We start from the raw sequence: 17,697 nt of genomic DNA, 5'->3' as shown, positions 1-17,697 counted from the left end.
ATGAGAGGGAGAGGGGTAAGAGCATCACACTGACAAGTGTCCCAGGCCAGTGCAGACCAACGTTCCTACATGGAGGCAGAGGAAACGCTGAGTTGCTGTTAGAGCAGATTAGCACCATCTGACACCAGAGCACAAGTGATCCCCCTGCCCCCGCCACAGGTCCCAGACTTCACCTTCAGGCTTGGAGGCAAGTTTGGAGATGGGTCCTTGGTCTGGTAGCCCAACTGCTAGAGAATTTGACCGGCTCTCTCTGGTCTGAGTCCCCATAATGGATTGAATGCAAAAGTCTGTACCCAGAAATACCTGGCTGGGACTTTTCCCTACACTTTGCTATAATCAGGCTGGTCCATGTGGATTTGTACTTCTGGAGAGTAGCCCTTCTGTTTGTGAATGTACTGTGTCAACACAATGGTTGGGGGGGGGGGCAGGCTGTGCTCATATCATTTCCCTTTCTCTCTAGAGATCTCCTCAAGCATTTTTCCCTCCGCCCAAGCCTCTTCCTCCTCTGCCAGACACCTGTTGCAAGGTAGCTACCTAAAACTGGGCAAGGTATATAAAGGCTTGATGGTCCTTGGTTTCATGCTGGGTCCCAGGGTGGAATGGTGCTGATTGATTAGGGGTCTGCTCACATGACTTACAAAGTGGTGTCATTGATTTCAGGGTGCGGGGTGAGTGTCCTGGCTGACTCTGAGATTGTCATACACCAGCCCATTGTGTACTTCTGTAGGCTGAAAGGGAGAGCAGTAAGGAAATCACACTGGCAGTGCCCCAGGCCAGTGCAGACCAGACTTCTGCTGGTGGAGGTGGCATCAGGGTTCAGAGTTGCTGTTACAGCACATTCTGGTCAAAGGACACAAGAGAACCCACAGAGACCCTCCTCTCCTTCAGGCTAAAATACACAGTTGCTGATTGGTGGGACCCCATGGAAGTGCTCAGGACTGAGTTGTGGGTGCAGGGCGCCTCATCATCTGGACATTTTTTTTTCCACCTCAGAATGTTGACATAATTCACTATTCTTTAGTTCAAATTCAGCATGTTTCTCTGGGTAAATGTCCAGAAAAGTTGACAGACTCTCGGGGTTCTGAGGGCCCTCTGATTGTTTGAAGGGACAAGCACATACCTGGCTTGAATCTTGGATGTGCAGTTTTCTAAAACCAGGCTGACATCGTGTCCTCTCTTGTGGACACTGAGAGGAGAAGGAAGAGGACAATCAGGCTGATCCTTGCCCAAGACTAGGGCTTACAATGGACAAGCCCAATCTTTAACACCTTTGTTTCTGGGACCAAAGGTCTGCCTCTGAGACACATGGAATGTGTCACACTCTTGCACCTGTGGCCCTGAACTGGCTGACATGCCCATTGGATTCTGAAGGCACAGCTGTGTCCCTTCCCTGAGGTGAGTCCGTTTGGCCAGAGTATTAGAGGCACCCTGTTTCCAACCCCAAACCTATAAGCATGTTCTGAGTGTTCCCACAGTCCTTCTTCACCTCCGTCTCTGGAATCTCAGCCAGGCATCTGCACAGGGGCTCTGCCTGTGCTGTGGTTTGACTTGGCAACCTTCAGCTCTAACACCGTCTCTCAGCCCTTCCTCTTGTTTCCCTCAGCTGCCCTAGAAGCTACATTGGCCCTGGGCCCAGGCAGCTTGATTTTGTTTCTCCTCAGCTGCTAAGCTGCATGAATGCCCTAGAAACGGGGGTGTTTCTCACAGGCTCCCTGAATGCTCACCCCAACTTAGCCCACACCCCAATACATAAACCTCTGCATCTCCACCTACTGGGTACGGAGAGCCTTCTTTAGATCAGTCACAGCTGCCTTCGCTCACATGACTTCCTTCAGTTCTTCTCCTTGAAGCAGTGATTGCACACAGGCAACAGAGGTTCAGACAGAAGGGGAAGAAAGAACTTTGGGGAGAACTGCTGAAAGATAAAGCACAGGGATTCCTGTCTGCCCCTTAAAATAGCACCACTTTTACAAGCTCCACTCACCACCAGTCCCTTTTGACATGTGATGACTTTACAGAGGCTGCAGACTTGGTAATTGCAAAGCCAAGATTCAAGACAGATAGTGTGGGTGCCGTGTCCTTGCCCCTTGAGAAACAAAAAGCAAATCTAGCCGAGAGAACACGTCCACCTCTCTGGCCCCTGGGCAGGCAGAGCAGGAAGGAACTACTCGGCAGATGCAGAGAGCGCACGTCTTTCTACTCCCTGAGGTGACTCGATTTGTGCCAGAGAGTCAGCAGCGCCCTGTGAGCCATCTTAACACATCCTAGTGCTCCCACTAATGCAACTTGGCACCATCCCTGAGCCTGGAGGTGCAGCCAGGGAGCTCTAGGTGGGCTCTATCTGTGCTCTGGCCCCTTCTGGAGACCGTCCCCTCTAACACCAACTCTCAGCCTTTCCTCCTGTTTCCCTTATCAGACCCCCATGGCCCTACTGGCCTTGGGCAGCTGCCAGCTTGATTGAATTCCTGCTCATCTGTAGCCAAGGGAAGTGCCCAGAGAGTGGGGTCATTCTCTCCAAAAGACTCCAAGCACTCACTGCTACCGACCCCAACTTAATGCATTAAAACCCACTGTTTCTTCTGCCCACATGTGTCATGAGAGCATTCTTTCCATCGATTGCCCTACTTTAATTCCCAAAAACTACCTTTAAGTCTGCTCCCTGAAACAGGGGTTGGGGACAGGAAAACAAGGCCCCAAAGGAAAGAGAGGAGGGAATTTAGGGGCAGTGTCTCGAAGCACAAAGCATAGCAAATTGCACAGTCGCCCAATCAAAATAGCACCACTTTTATGTGCTCTGTTCATGACCACCAGCCCCTTTTGCCACATGACAACTCCATGGAGGGGTGGGAGTGGGGGGTGGAGCTTGGCAATTGCAGGGCCCAGATTCAAGACTGACATTTCAGGTCCAGAGTCCTGCCTCTGAGAAACAAAAAGCAATCTTACCCCAGAAAACCTGTCAAACTCTCTGGTCCCTGGGCTACCCAGGCAGGCTGCAAATGCCCATCAGATGCTGAAGGCACAGCTATGTCCCCTCCCAGAGGTGAGGCAATTTGGGACAGAGTATTAAGAGGCACACTAAAACCAACCCCGACTGACTGCTCCCACATGCCTGCTTCAACTCCATCTCTGAGCCTGAATTTGCTGGAAGACAGCTGCAGAGAGTCTCCGCCAGTGCTCTGGTGTGGCTTGGTGACCGTCTGTTCTAACTCTGTCTCTCAGCCCTTCCTCCTCTTTCCCTCAGTAGCCCCTGAAGCCGCACTCTCCTTGGGCCCTGGCAGCTTGATTTCACTTCTCCTCAACCACCAAATACAATGAAGTACCCTAGGCACTGGTGTAATTCTCTCACAGTCTCCCAGGGCACACACCCCAGCCTACCCAACCCCAATATATTTAAACCCTCTGCCTCCCCACCCATTGGGTCTTGAGGGCATTCCGAAAATCAATCACACTGCCTTAGTTCATGAGAACTGCCTTTATGTCTGCTCCCTGAAACAGGGAAAAAGAGGCTCAGATGAAGAGGGAAGAAGTTTGGTGAGATCTTTTGTGAGAAAAAGGACAGAGATTAGGAAATCCACCCACAAAAATATCACCCCTTTTGCATGCTCTATTCCCAACCACCAGCCCATTATTCCACATGAAAATCCGCTGCAGTCCTGAGGCTTGAAAATTATAAGCATGAGATTGAAGACACAAGGTTTCTCATCCAGAGTCCTGCCTCTCTAGAACCAAAGGGAAATCAGACCCCAGAAACATGTCAAGCACTCTAACCGCTGGGCCCCTCACCAGGCTGGAAGTGCCCCAGTACATTCTTTTTTCTTGTGTGTGTGTGCATGGGACACCCATGGCATATGGAAGTCCCCAGGCTAGGGGTCGAATTGGAGCTGCAGTCGCCTCCCTATGCCACAGCCACAGCAACATGGGATCCTAGCCACATCTGTGACTTACACCACCACTCACGGCAACCCCTGATACTTAACCCACAGAACGAGGCTAGAGATCCAACCCAAGTCCTCATGGATTCTACTCGGGTCTGCTAACTACTGAGCCAGGATGGGACTCCACCCCAGTACATTCTGTAGTGACTCCTATGCCCCCTGTGTGAGGGGAGACAATTGGGGATGGAGCAACAAAGACCCAGAGTAACCAACTCCTCATCTCTGGTCTTGTGCATGGGGCTCAGTCAAACTGATCTCCAGGCCCACCTCAGACTGAAGGCACAGCCAGGGAGCTGCACATGGGTTGTGCCTGTGCCCTTGTGCCATCTGGCAGCTGTGCCCTCTAACACCAACTCTCAGCCCCTCCTCCAGTTCCCTCAGTAGCCCTCTGGGTTGCACTAGCCTTGGGCACCTGCCCAGTTGATTTCTTTCCTCCTCTCCCTCCCAGAGCACTGAAGTGCCCTACAGACAGGGGTATTTCTCTCTCAAGCTCTCCCAGAGCACTGACCACAACATACCACACCCCAATACATTAAAACCCTTTGCCACCCACCCCCAACTCGGTCCTGAGAGCCTTCTTTAAATCCATCCCCCTGTCTTAATTCATGATAAGTACTTTTAGGCCCGCTCCCTGAAACAGAAAAAGGATACAAGAAAAAGAGGCTCAATGGACAGAAAAAAAGGAATTTAGGGCCATGTCTTAAGAGAAAAGCCACAGTGATTTGCACAGCCACCAACCAAAATAGTACAACTTTACCTTCTCCCTTCATGGATAACAGCCCTTATTTGTACATGATAAACCCACAGAAGCCATAGACATGAAAACTGCAAGCTCAAGATTTAAGACCAATGTTTCTGGGTCCTAAATTGTGCCTCTCCTGAAACAAGGGAAGTCCAACTCCAGAGAACATGTGAAACTCTCTGGCCACTGGGCTACACGACCAGGCTGGTAATGCCAATCAGATTTTGAAGTCCCAGGTGTCATCCCATGCTGAGATTGGGCACTTATGGGCCAGAGAGTCAGAGGCGCCTTGTAACCGACACCACAGCACTGGGCACATCCTGGGGGTTCCACCAACCCAGCTTCAACCCCACCTCTGAGCCTGGAGGTGCAGCCATGAAAGGACAGATGGACTCTGCTGCTGGTCTGGCACAGGTGGCAGCCTTCCCCTCTAACAGCAACTCTCAATGCTCCCTTTCATTTCTTTCAGCAGCTCACCAGGACTGCGCTGGCCTTTGCACCTGCCAGCTTGACTTCCTTCCTCTTCACCCTTCCAGTGCCATGATGTACCCTACAGACTGGACTATTTCTCTCTCAGTGTCCACCAGAGCACTCACCCAACCTATGCCACCCAACTACATTAAAATTCCCTGCCTCCCCATGTAATGGCTCATGAGAGCCTTCTTTAATTCAATCATTTACCTGTGGTCCACTCCCTGAAACAGACGTCGAACACAGGAAAAAGAAGCTTAGATGGAAGTGGAGGAGTGAACTTCAGGTGGAACCCTTGAGAGAAAAAATACTGGAATTACCATAGCTGCCCAATGAAATACCACATTTTTTGCGCGTTCCATTCATGACCACCAGACATTTTTTCCTACATGAGAACATTGCTGAGGATGGAAGCTTGAAAACTGTAATCCCCAAACCGAAGACAGATATTTCAGATGCAGAGTCCTGCTACTTAAGACAAAAAGGGCCATAAGATCTTAGAGGACCAGTCAAACTCTCAGTCCCCTGGGCAACCCGTCTAGGTTAAAAATATCCACCACATGCTGAAGGCACAGATATTTCCCCTTCCTGAGGTGGTGCAATTTGGGACAGAGTCAGAGGCACCCCGGAATTAACCCCAACACTCTGGACCTGTCCTATGGGTTCCACCCTACCATCTCAAATCCAACCTCTGAGCCTGGATGTGCAGCCAGGAAGCTGAAGAGGGGTTCTTGCTGCTGATGCTCTGGCGCCATCTGGTGGCCATTCTCTCTTAACAATACCTCTCAGCCAACTTTATTCCTTCAGCAGCCCCTGGGGCTGTACTGACTTGACACCTACCTGCCAGCTTGATGTTCTTCCTTCTCACCCTTCCAGCGCAATGACTTGCTTTGTAGACTGGGGTATTTCTCTCTCAAATTCTCACAGAGCAGTCATCCCAACCTACCCCACCCCAATACATTAAAACCTTCTAACTCCCCACCCACTGTGTCTTTAGAGTCTTTAAATAAACCAGCTTCCTTTCATTTGCAAGACCTGCCTTAACTTTTGCTCCCTGTGATGCAGAGGTCGGGGGCAGGAAAATAAAGCCTCAGATGGAAATAGAGATAATTTTGGGGAGATGTCTTGAGGGAAAAACACAGTGATTCTAACAGCAGCCAACCATCCATTCACCAGCAACAGCCTCTATCCAGATACCAAAGCGCTCGAAAGTCAGGGCCTTCATAATTGCCAGCTCAAAATATTCAAAACAGATGGTGTCTTGGTCCAGAGTCCCCCCACTCAATAAACAAAATGCAATCCAACCCCATTGTGCCTAGCAAGTTTTTCTAACCATTGTGCCACCAGACCAGGCTGGATATCCAACATTGGTGACTTCTGCTTGACATGAATAATCTTGTCTCTGGGAGTCACCTGTGCCCTGAAAACACCCCAGTTCTAATGGACCCTTTCTGAAGGCTCCCCCAAACCCATCATCACACCCAACTCTGAGCCTCCAGGTGCAATCTTGGAGTTGCAGATATATCCCAAGGGTACACCATCACCTTCTTGTGGCCACAGGCTCAAAGAGCAACTCTTAGGCCTTCCTTCCCTCTCCCACAGCTGCTGTGGGGGCTGCACTGGCCTTGGCCAGCCTGCTGGTTTGACTTGGCTGTTCCTGTCCCTCTAAACTGGGATATTTCTCCCTCAAAGTGTTTCAGGGCACTGATCCTAACTTGCCCAAGGCTAGTACCTTAATGCCCTCTGCTGCCCCCCATTATGTCATGAGAGCCTTCTCTATACTATATATATTAATTCACTTCTACATATATATATATATATATATATATATATATATGTTTATGTTTGTTTAGTTAGTTAGTTATCAGATCCACCTCTGGCATGAAGAAATTGGCACAGATTGAAACACAGACTAAACTGTCTTTACCCTTGGCCAATATGTTAAAACCCTCTGCCACCACAATTATAATGTTAGAGAACCTGGCTGTTTCAGCAAATCATTTTAAACTTTAAATATGACATTAAAAAACATAACTTCTTAGAGCTCCCATCAGGGCACAGCGGAAACAAATCTGTCTAGGAACCATGAGGTTGCAGGTTTGATCCCTGGCCTTGCTTTGTGGGTTAAGGGTCTGGCATTGCCTTGAGCTGTGGTGGAGGTCACAGATGTGGCTCGGATCTGGCATTGCTGTGGCTCTGGAATAGGCTGGCAGCTGTAGCTCTGATAAGACCCCTAGCCTGGGAATCTCCATATGCCGTGGCTGTGGCCCTAAAAAGACAAAAAACAAAAAAATTAAAAAACTAAAAAAATAAAAGACATAACTTCTCTCCAAACTACAGTGAGGTACCACCTCACACTAGTCATTATGGCCATGATTAATACATCTGCAAATAGTATACACTGGAGAGGGTGTAGAGAAAGGGAAACCTCCTACACTACTGGTGGGGATGTAAATTGGTACAACCACTGTGGAAACCAGTATGGAGCTTCCTCAGAAAACTAAAAATAGAACTAACATGTGATCCAGCAATACCACCTCTGGGCATATATCCAGACAAAACTTCCATTCAAAATATACATGCACCCTTATGTTCACAGCAGCATTATTCACAACAGCCAAGACATGAAAACAACCTAAATGTCCACTGACAGAATAACGGATTAAGAAGATGTGGTACATGTATTCAATGGAATACTACTCAGCCATAAAAAGAATGAAATAATGCAATTTGCAGCAACATGGATGCATACTAAGTGAAGTGAATCAGAAAGAAGACAGGAGTTCCTGTTGGGGTGCAGCAGAAATGAATCTGACTAGGAACCATAAGGTTGCAGGTTTGATCCCTGACCTTGCTCAGTGGGTTAAGGATCTGGCATTGCCGTGAGCTGTGGTGTAGATCACAGATGAGGCTTGGATCTGCCATTGCTGTGGCTGTGGTGTAGGCCCACATCTGTAGCTCCAATTAGACCCCTAGCCTGAGTAGCTCCATATGCCACAGGTGCCACCCTAAAAAGAAAAAAATAATAATAATAAAGAAGAAAGAGGACAAGTACCATATGATATCACTTATATATGGAATCTAAAATACTGCACAGGAGTTCCCATTGTGGCTTAGTGGAAATGAAACTGACTAGTAACCATGAGGCCACATGTTTGATCCCTGGCCTCACTCAGCTGGTTAAGGATTTAGCATTGTGGAGAGCTATGGTGTAGGTTGCAGATGTGGCTCATAACCTGTGTTGCTGTGGCTGTGGTGTAGGCCAGTGGCTACAGCTCTGATTCAACCCTTAGCCTGGGAACCTCCATATGCTATGGGTACAGTCCTAAAAAGAGAAAAATAAATAAAATAAAATAAAATAGAATAAAATACTTCATGATGTGAACCCACCTACAAAACAGAAATGGATTCATAGACATGGAGAACCAACTTGTGGTTTCAGTGGGCAGGGAGTTTGGGGTTAGAATATTCAAACTCTTACATTTAGAATGGATAAGCAATGAGGTCCTACTTATAGCATATAGAACTGTATCCAGTTTCTTAGGATAGACCATGATGGAAAATAATATCTTTAAAAAATAATGTATATATAATATATGTATGAGTGAGTCACTTTTCTATACAGAAGAAACAGGCACAACATTGTCAACCAACTATACTTTAATTAAAAAAGGTAACTTTTGGAAGTCCCCTTGTGGTGCAGTGGGCTAAGGATCTGGCATTGCTTCAACAGTGGCATGGATTTGATCCCTGGCTGGGAATTTCCACGTGCTGTGAGCAGCGCCAAAATAAAGAAATGAAACAAAACAAAAACCCCATAACATTTAATGTCATTTTAAAACTATTCCAAAATGCTACAGCTTTTTACATACAGAATGCAACTTTCTCTAGAGAATAAGCATAGACCATATCATAGTTGGCTAAAAGTAGGCACCAATTAAAGTACTCATGTTAACCACACATTCATATTAATACCAAAATAAATCTAATTTTTCTTTCTTTTGTTTTTGGTCTTTTTAGTCTTTTTTCTTTTCATGTTTGCACCTGTGGCATATGGAAGTTCCTGACTGAAGGACTGCATCAGAGCTGCAGTTTCAGGCCTTCACCATAGCCATGGCAAGAGTGGATCCGAGCTACATCTCAGACCCATGCCATAGCTTGTAGCAATGCTGACTCCTTAACCCATTGAGCAAGGTCAGCGGTCAAACCCCACATCCTCACAGAGACAATATTGGGTCCTTAACCCACTGAGCCGCAATGGGGACTCCATAAACTCCTAATTTATTTTTATTTTTGTCTTTGTGCCTTTTCTAGGGCCACACCCATGGCATATGGAGGTTCCCAGGGGCTAGGGGTCCAATTGGAGCTGTAGCCGCCAGCCTACACCACAGCCACAGCAAGGTGGGATCCAAGCCACATCTGTGACCTACACCACAGCTCACGGCAACGCCAGATCCTTAACCCACTGAGCAAGGCCAGGGATCGAACCCGCAACCTCATGGTTCCTTGTCGGATTCGTTAACCACTGCACCACGACGGGAACTCCAAACTCTTAATTTAATACTGGACTAATGTATTAATTAGTAGAATCAATACAGTTAGTATGAGTAATAATAAATAGTTCTCCTTGGTTCCTAGTCAGATTCGTTAACCACTCACTGAGCCACGATGGGAAGTCCTAAATAGTTCTCCTTGTATAAGTTTTTTTCAGAACTCACTGATAGTTAACAATGAAATAAACCAAACTAATACTTAATATTTTCAAACACTGTTAACCCAACAAAAGTATGCATTTAAGGAAATATTTTTAAAATGGTAGAAGGAACTCTGTAATTACAAACCCTGCCTCTTGATAAGAAACATTGCCCCTAGCACTTCTGGTATTAGAGGATCTGCCTGCACAGTGATATGTTTAATGGTCACTATATCCTGAATGTGGAAAGGTGGCATAGTCATTCATTCTCTAAATAGGGACTGTGTGACTGGTTACTTGAGGGTTTTACTGTCTTCTTCTTTTTTTTTTTTTTTTTTAATTTTAGGACTGCACCCAGAGCATATGGAGGTTCAGAGACTAGGGGCCAAATCGGAGCTGCAGGTGAAGGCCTACACCACAGCCACAACAACACAGGATCTGAGCCACATCTGGGACCTACACTACAGCTCACAGCAACACTGCATCCTTAACCCACTGAGCAGGGCCAGGGATCAAACCCATATCCTTATGGATCCTAGTCAGGCTCATTAACCACTGAGCCATGAAGGGAACTCCCTGTCTCTTTTAATTAGGTGGGAATAACTTGAGTAGACCCTATGGAGCTTTAACTAATTAATCAAAAAACCAGTAACTGAACTTCAAGGGATAACATAATTCTTAACAGATTAACAATTTTGGTTGGGATGCCCTTGGAAAATAAAGCTGTTCTCAGGGAGAGAGCAGTGAGCAATGGCTTGAAGTGAAATCTTCATTTCCTGCTCAGGAATTGAATTTGGGCAGGCTGTATGAAAACCAGGAATCCTAGCTGCTAGACCACCAGGGGCTAGAGGCTAAAAGCAGAGATGCCCTGACTCTTGCCCCCATTGAAACCAAGAGTGTTTCAAGAAGGCAAAAACTGTAAAAACAGGCACAAAGTTTATTATTATAAGCACAGAACATGTAGAAGAACAGACAGAGAAGTGTTTAGAAGCACAAGAGCACATCACCCAGGTCTTTGTTTTCCTCTGGCCAAGGGCAATTACACTAGGTCTTAGTTTTCCTCTGGCCAGTTACCTTGCTTTATTTCTCACACTGATTGAACCCAGGGCCCCCCTCAGTGTGTGCGCATCTTTTAGCCAAGATGGATTTCAGCATAGGGGTTTATGGGAAGATGGAGAGCATCAATTATGAGATAGTACCCTTGCCTTTTTAATCCTGTCTTTCTGCACATGTGTAGTTGGGGTCTCCCTCTCTGCCCTGCCATTACCATTACTTTAAAGTGTCCACAGGAGAAAATGTCCAGCTATTTATCCTGTTCCTGTTAGTTTCTCTTGAAGTATAAACAGGAGGCTAATTGTAAATATCTAACCTGGAGCCTATATATCTTCTGCCTCAAAACAACCTCTGAGGGATAAAAATTTAGACCAACTAAACAAAATGCCTTATCACCTACTGACCTAAAACTTTGATCATTGGAACAAGTTACCTTGGGGATAACAGCATAATCCTAATTCTAGATTTCAACAGTAGGGTTACAACCTCAATGCTGGATCAGGACATCCCAATGGTGTAACTGCTACGAAGGGTCTGTTTGTCCAATAAAGAAAGTCCTACATGACTTGAGTTCAGACTGGAGTAGTCCTGGTCACTTTCTATCTGTTATAGACTTCTCCCAGTAAGAAAGGACAAGAGAAAAAAGGCCTAATTTTCAAAATGTCTTCAAACTAAATGATGATATAATCTTAATTCAATTAATTAATACATCCCCTACTGTAGAACAGGGTTTGTTAGTTTTCAGAGCCCAGCAATTGCACAAAAACTTGAAACTTTATCCACAGTAGTTCAATTCATCTTCCTAAGAATATGCTTAGAATGAGCATTAGTTCACTAATTACCCAATTTTACATGCTATAGCATTCCTTACATGAAGGGAATTAAAAATCCTAGGCTAACCACAAATCCAGAAAGGGTCAAAAACTGTCAGCCTCTATGGATTATTATAACGCATTACTGATGCAGTCAAGTTATTTAAGAGCCACTACAGAAGTTCCCCTTGTGGTGTAGCAGAAATGAATCTGACTAGTAACTATGAGGTGGCTGGTTCAATGCCTGGCCCTGCTCAGTGGGTTAAGGATCCAGTATTGCTGTGAGATGTGGTGTAGTTCAGAGACATGGCTCATATCCTGCATTGCTATGGCTGTGGTGTATGCTGGCAGGTGTAGCTCCAATACTGCCACTAACCTGGCAACCTCCATATGCCTCGGCTGTGGCCCTACAAACAAAACAAGAAAAAAAAAGCCAAATAGGACCAACACTATCATTAATTTGTTTGTTATGGCAGCAATGCTAGCATGAACACTGGCTGACACACTATGAATTCCTCTCCCCATGTCCTATATACTCATTGACATAAACCAAGGGGTACTGTTTATATTAGCTATATGAAGCCTAGCCATCTATTCCAGATTCAGATTCAATATACACACTAAGTGCAGCCCTCTGTGGGGAGCAGCACAATCTCATATAAAGTAACACTAGTGATTATTCTCTCATCAGTCCTGCTGATAAATGGACAATTTACCCTCCCACCAGTAATTATCACACAGAAACACCTAGGACTAATTTTCCCACCTTGGCCCCTACCCAGAACTTGATTATTCTAGCAGAAATCCAGTGGATTCCATGTAATTTAACAGAAGTAGCATCAAAACCTGTATTTGGCTTCAATGTAGAAAGTGTAGCAGGCCCATTCTCCTTGTTCTCCTAGATACTGTGTCAATAGCACTCTTATAAACATTTTCACAACAATCCTACCTTTAGGAGCATTTCACAACCCCTACAGGCCAGAATTACATACAGCCAATGTCATAATTAAAACACCCCTAGCAATCTCCTTTCTATGAATTTTAGCACTCTACCTGCATTTTTGATATGATCCATTTACACATCTATTTTTTTTTACCATATGTATATGAGAGGTTTCACTATGTGTCTTCACATCAGAAATTCCACCATAAACTTAGTATGTCCGACAAAAAGTTACTTACAGTAAATAACAAAGGTCTAAGCCCTCTTATTCCTAGAATCATAGGAATTGAGCTACCGTTAAGAGTTTTACATGCTCCAGGCTTCCATGTTACACCACATGCTAGAGGAAGGTCCACACAGTGAGCTATCAGGCCTATCCCCCCCCCCCAAGATGTTGTTTAGATCCTGCCTGTACTAGTAAACCCTATTGCTTTTACTGTCATTCTACTATCATCTCAGGAAGCATAATTGCAGTAACAGGTGCACAATTATTAACATTATCTCCATTCTACGAAAAAAACCCCATAAGCTATAGAAGCATCAAACAATGCACCACATCAGTACTACTTACGATGCTGTTATTGTTAATCTAATATACTCTGGTCAAAGAACACAATGAATTTCAAAAATCTTTAGTCCAACAGCACCCACCATCAAAACAATAGTTTTGTCATAAAATTGGAACACTCCCCATTTCATTTCTGAGTTTCTGAAGCAACACAAGACTTCCATGAACAGCAGGCCCAATGCTTTAATGTGACAGACTTGCACCCCTAACAATTTTATACCAAATCTTACCACCCCTCTGATCTCAGAGAGACAGCAGTGAGTGATGGCTTGAAGCAAGATCTTAATTCTCTGCTCAGGAATTGAACCTGGGCAGCCTGGGTGGAAACCAGGCACACTGACTACTAGAGTAGCTAGAGGGTAGAAGCAGAATCCCCTGATTCTTGGGGGTTCCTGTTGTGATGTGGGGGAAACTAATCCAACTAGTATCCATGAGGATGCGGGGTCAATCCCTGGCCTTGCTCAGTGAGTCAGGAATCTGGTACACCCGTGAGCTCTGGTGTGGGTCACAGATGCACCTTGGATCCTTCATTGCTATGGCTGCAGTGTAGGCCAGTGGCTACAGCTCCAATTTGACCCCTAGCCTGGGAACTTCCATATGCCTGGGTACAGCCCTAAAAAGCAAAAGAATCCCCTGATTCTTGCCCCCTGTTGAAAGCAAAAATGTTTCAAAGAGGCAAAGACTGTAAAAAGAGGTATACAAAGTTTATTGTTAGAGACAAAGTCCAACATGTGGGAGACCACAGACAGAAGCAGTCTAATTATCTAAGGCAGAAGCAAAGCAGTACTAGACAGCCAAAGGAGGAGTACAGACTCAGGCATCCCCCTGAAAGAGGGGCAGCCAGAGAGCTGATTTAAATCACTTACATAGGATGGTTCTTCTGGTTCTTTGTTTTCATTTGGCCAATTATCTTGTTTTATCTTTTGCACCTGACTAGGCCCAGGGCCCTCCCTGATCTGCATGCACATCTTTTGGCCAAGATGGATTCCAAAGCAAGGCCTTGTGGGAAGGTCATCTAGACTTAGTATGGCCTGGCATCCCACCCCTTTTTGCCCCAGAGGAGTCTTTCTGAGCATGTGTAGTTGGGGGGTCTCCCTGACCCTGAGGATGGGGAGTATGTGACCTCTTGGTCTTTTGACCAAGCAGGGCTCAGCCCCTCTTCTGAGCCTGTCATTGTTTAACAGGTCACAGAAAACAAGTACCAAGTATTTGCCTTGTGCACATTGTTATTTCCATCCTCAAGCATGGATAGGTGGCTGCTTTTCACTGTTTATCCCAGAGCCCACCTATCTCCTACCTCAGGAAATGAAAACAAGAGGCTAGTTATACCTATTCTCCTGCCTCAGGAGGTGTCAACAAGAAATTAGTTGTAAATGTGTATGCTGGAGCCTATCTTCTGCCTCACATTGACCTAAATATACGGTCAGCTCTATCATGAATCATACCTGGAGACTGCAGAGGATTCAACCAGGATCAAGTACAGAAATTGTGACCTGCTCATCAAGTGCCTATATATATAACAGCTATTAAAATGCACAGTCCAGCCATAACAATCCTAAATGCACTGCTTTATATCATAATAACACATCTTCTTAATATTGATGCCCAGCTCAGGTATCACAACAGTATCCTCATCACACACAGAAAACCACACACCTCCCATCACAATCCTTGTCCTCACCACTACAGCATCATTAGGAGGTCTCCCACCACTCTCAGGGTTTTTACCCAAGTGAATAATCATGCAAGAGATAATATGATAACATCTTTCTACTTATACTATTAGCCATCAGAGCACTACTTGCTATATTTCTACTTGTGGCCATCATTGTCCACATCACTAACTACATTCCCTTCAGTAAACATCAAGACAAAATGACAATTTGCACATACAAAACAAATAACCTTCCTTGCATAACCAATCATAATATCCGCTCTATTACTACAATTATTTCATGTATCTTTTTAGGGCCACATCTGTGGCATATGGAAGTTCCCAGCTTAGGGGTTGAATCAGAGCTGTAGCTGCCAGCATACACCATAGCCTCAGCAACACCAGATCAGAGCCGCATCTGTGACCTACACCATGGCTCATGACAACACCAGATCCTTAATGCATTGAGTGAGGCCAGGGATAGAACCCATGTCCTTATGGATACTAGTTGAATTCTTAAGCCAGAGAGCCATGATGGGAACTACCTCTATTACTACAATTAACACCCATTCTATCAGTACTGGACTAGGAATTTAGGTTCATTTTGACCAAGTTTTCAAATCCCTAAGCAAATACAATATATTTAAATCCTGAAAATAAGGATTGCAAGTCTCTAGCCTACATCAATTGAATGCAAAGCGAATTCTTTATGATGGGCTTCTGCCTCAGGAAATTTTAGCTTAACAAGTAAATACTCCAGTCAATTGGCTATAATTCTACTTCTTTCACCTTCAAGAGAAATAAAAGTCTGGAAAAGCAGCTGCAGAATTGAAACTACTTCTCTGAATTTGCAATTCAATTTGTTGATTCAACACAGGGTTTGGTGAAAGGAGGGCTCAATCTGTCTATATTTATACTCTAATGTTTGCTCATCCATTTTACCTGTCCATAAACTGCTGAGTATTTTCAACACATCGCAAAGATATTGGCACTTTGTATTTGCTATTTAGTGGCTGAACAGGAACTGTAGGCAACACCTGAAGTCTGTAAATCCATACTGAGCTGTGCTGACCTGGAGCCTACATGGAGATGAGCAAATCTGTAATGTAGTCATGGCAGTCCATGCATTTGTAATAGTTTTGTCCACTATGATTGGAAAGCTTGGAAACTCTCTTGTTCCATGAATAACTGGGGCACCTGATGTGGCATTTCCCCACAAGCATAATATAAGCTTTGACTACTTCCCCCCTCATTCTTACTCCTCCTTGTATCATCAATAGTAGAGATGGTTCTGGTACCAGTTGAAGCATACATCCACCTCTAGCCAGCAATCTGGCACATGCAGGACCCTCTGTTGAACTAACCATTTTCTCCTTAATTTTAGCAGATGTTTCATCAAATCTCGGTGATAACACTTTGATGAGTAGAATCTTTAATGTAAAACCACCAGCCATTGTTCCAATTCTAAACACCATTATTTGTTTGATTTGCCCCAATTATAGCCATCTTACTGTAATTAGCACTCCCAGTCCTAGCATAACCAAGCCAGTGTCCTGTGGGGCTCCTAGACACACAAGTTTTCTGTGTCCTCCATTGCTTGTTTTTGGGGAATAAACTTCAGCCTCCATGACCCACGCTGCGTTGCAAAGGGCAGGTTCAAACAGTTGATAATCTGGGAGAGGAGCGATCAAGAAGGAATAGTGCAGATTTGGGGGCAGGGTCTTGGTCCCTCCTTGAAGAATATGGATAACAGTATCTTTGAAATTCTTCTGCAGAACTAGAAGCCCCAACAATTGGAAGGTGTTAATGAAGCATTCTTTATTTGGGAAGGAAGACAACTAGACCATTGGACACCTGCTTTGAAAACAATGGCAGCTGGCTTCCACTCTGATCCTTATCTTCAGCTCCATTTTTCACACTCAGAAGTATAAAACCGCTTCCCGATCTCTCCTAAGGAGGCCACAGTCTTTAAGAGGTTATCCTGATGTGACCCTCCTTTGCCTGGCAAAGCACAAAAAGCTATTTTTTTCTCCTTTGTCCCCAAATCTGTCTCTGCACTTCTATTTAGCACTGGTGAGCAGAGGCTGAGTTCTGGCAACACTAGCAGCCAGAATTATTCTAGTTATTGGATCAAAATTTAAATGCTACTGTATTTGTAGGAGAAAATGTCCCAATAAAATGTAGAAAGGAGAGACCCCAGCCATGATGACTAAGCAAAGTCTAGGCAACTGCCCCAACCAGTTCTCCCCCATGCATCTGCTTCTGTAAATTTGTTTCCGCATCTACTACCTTGCCTGACGTCACTCCAGTCCAACTAGCCAAGCTTGGACCCAGAAGATGTAGCCCATAAAAGCCTTGTGAAACCCTTCTTCCAGGCTCAGACTCTGGAGAGCGATCTCCTCTGAGCCCGCCGGCGTAATAAACCTGAGTTCTCCAACTCTCCGAGTGCTCACTTGGTTTCTCGCCGGGTAAAAGAGCTGATCCACTACAGCCTCAGAGCTGCTGGAGCTGGTACGCTACAGCCACGGGGCTGTCGCCAGAGCTGATACGCCGCAGCACAGGGCTGCTGGGTATCTGCCGTAACATTTCTGGAGGCCCCAGCGAGATTCCAACCATTCTGGCCCCTTGAGCCCACCGGAACGGAGGTAAGGCCGCCCGGGAGCCGGGGAGCCTCAAACCGAAGGAGGCGGTACGCCACCCGACGGTATTCCGGGTCGTCCTTCGTGAGCGGCATTCCTGACTCCCAGGTGACCAAACCCCAACCAGACTCAGTGGAGAGATGGATCAACTCACCAGAAAGGCATCCGGACAAGGTAAGGCCCCGGG

The sequence above is a fragment of the Sus scrofa genome, chromosome 7, assembly GCF_054392235.1.
Source record: "Sus scrofa isolate SSC_HxYL_T2T_F1_AM1 chromosome 7, Sscrofa_HxYL_maternal_Yorkshire_Landrace_v2.0, whole genome shotgun sequence".
Taxonomy (NCBI): Eukaryota; Metazoa; Chordata; class Mammalia; order Artiodactyla; family Suidae; genus Sus; species Sus scrofa.
This window is presented reverse-complemented; position numbering follows the sequence as displayed.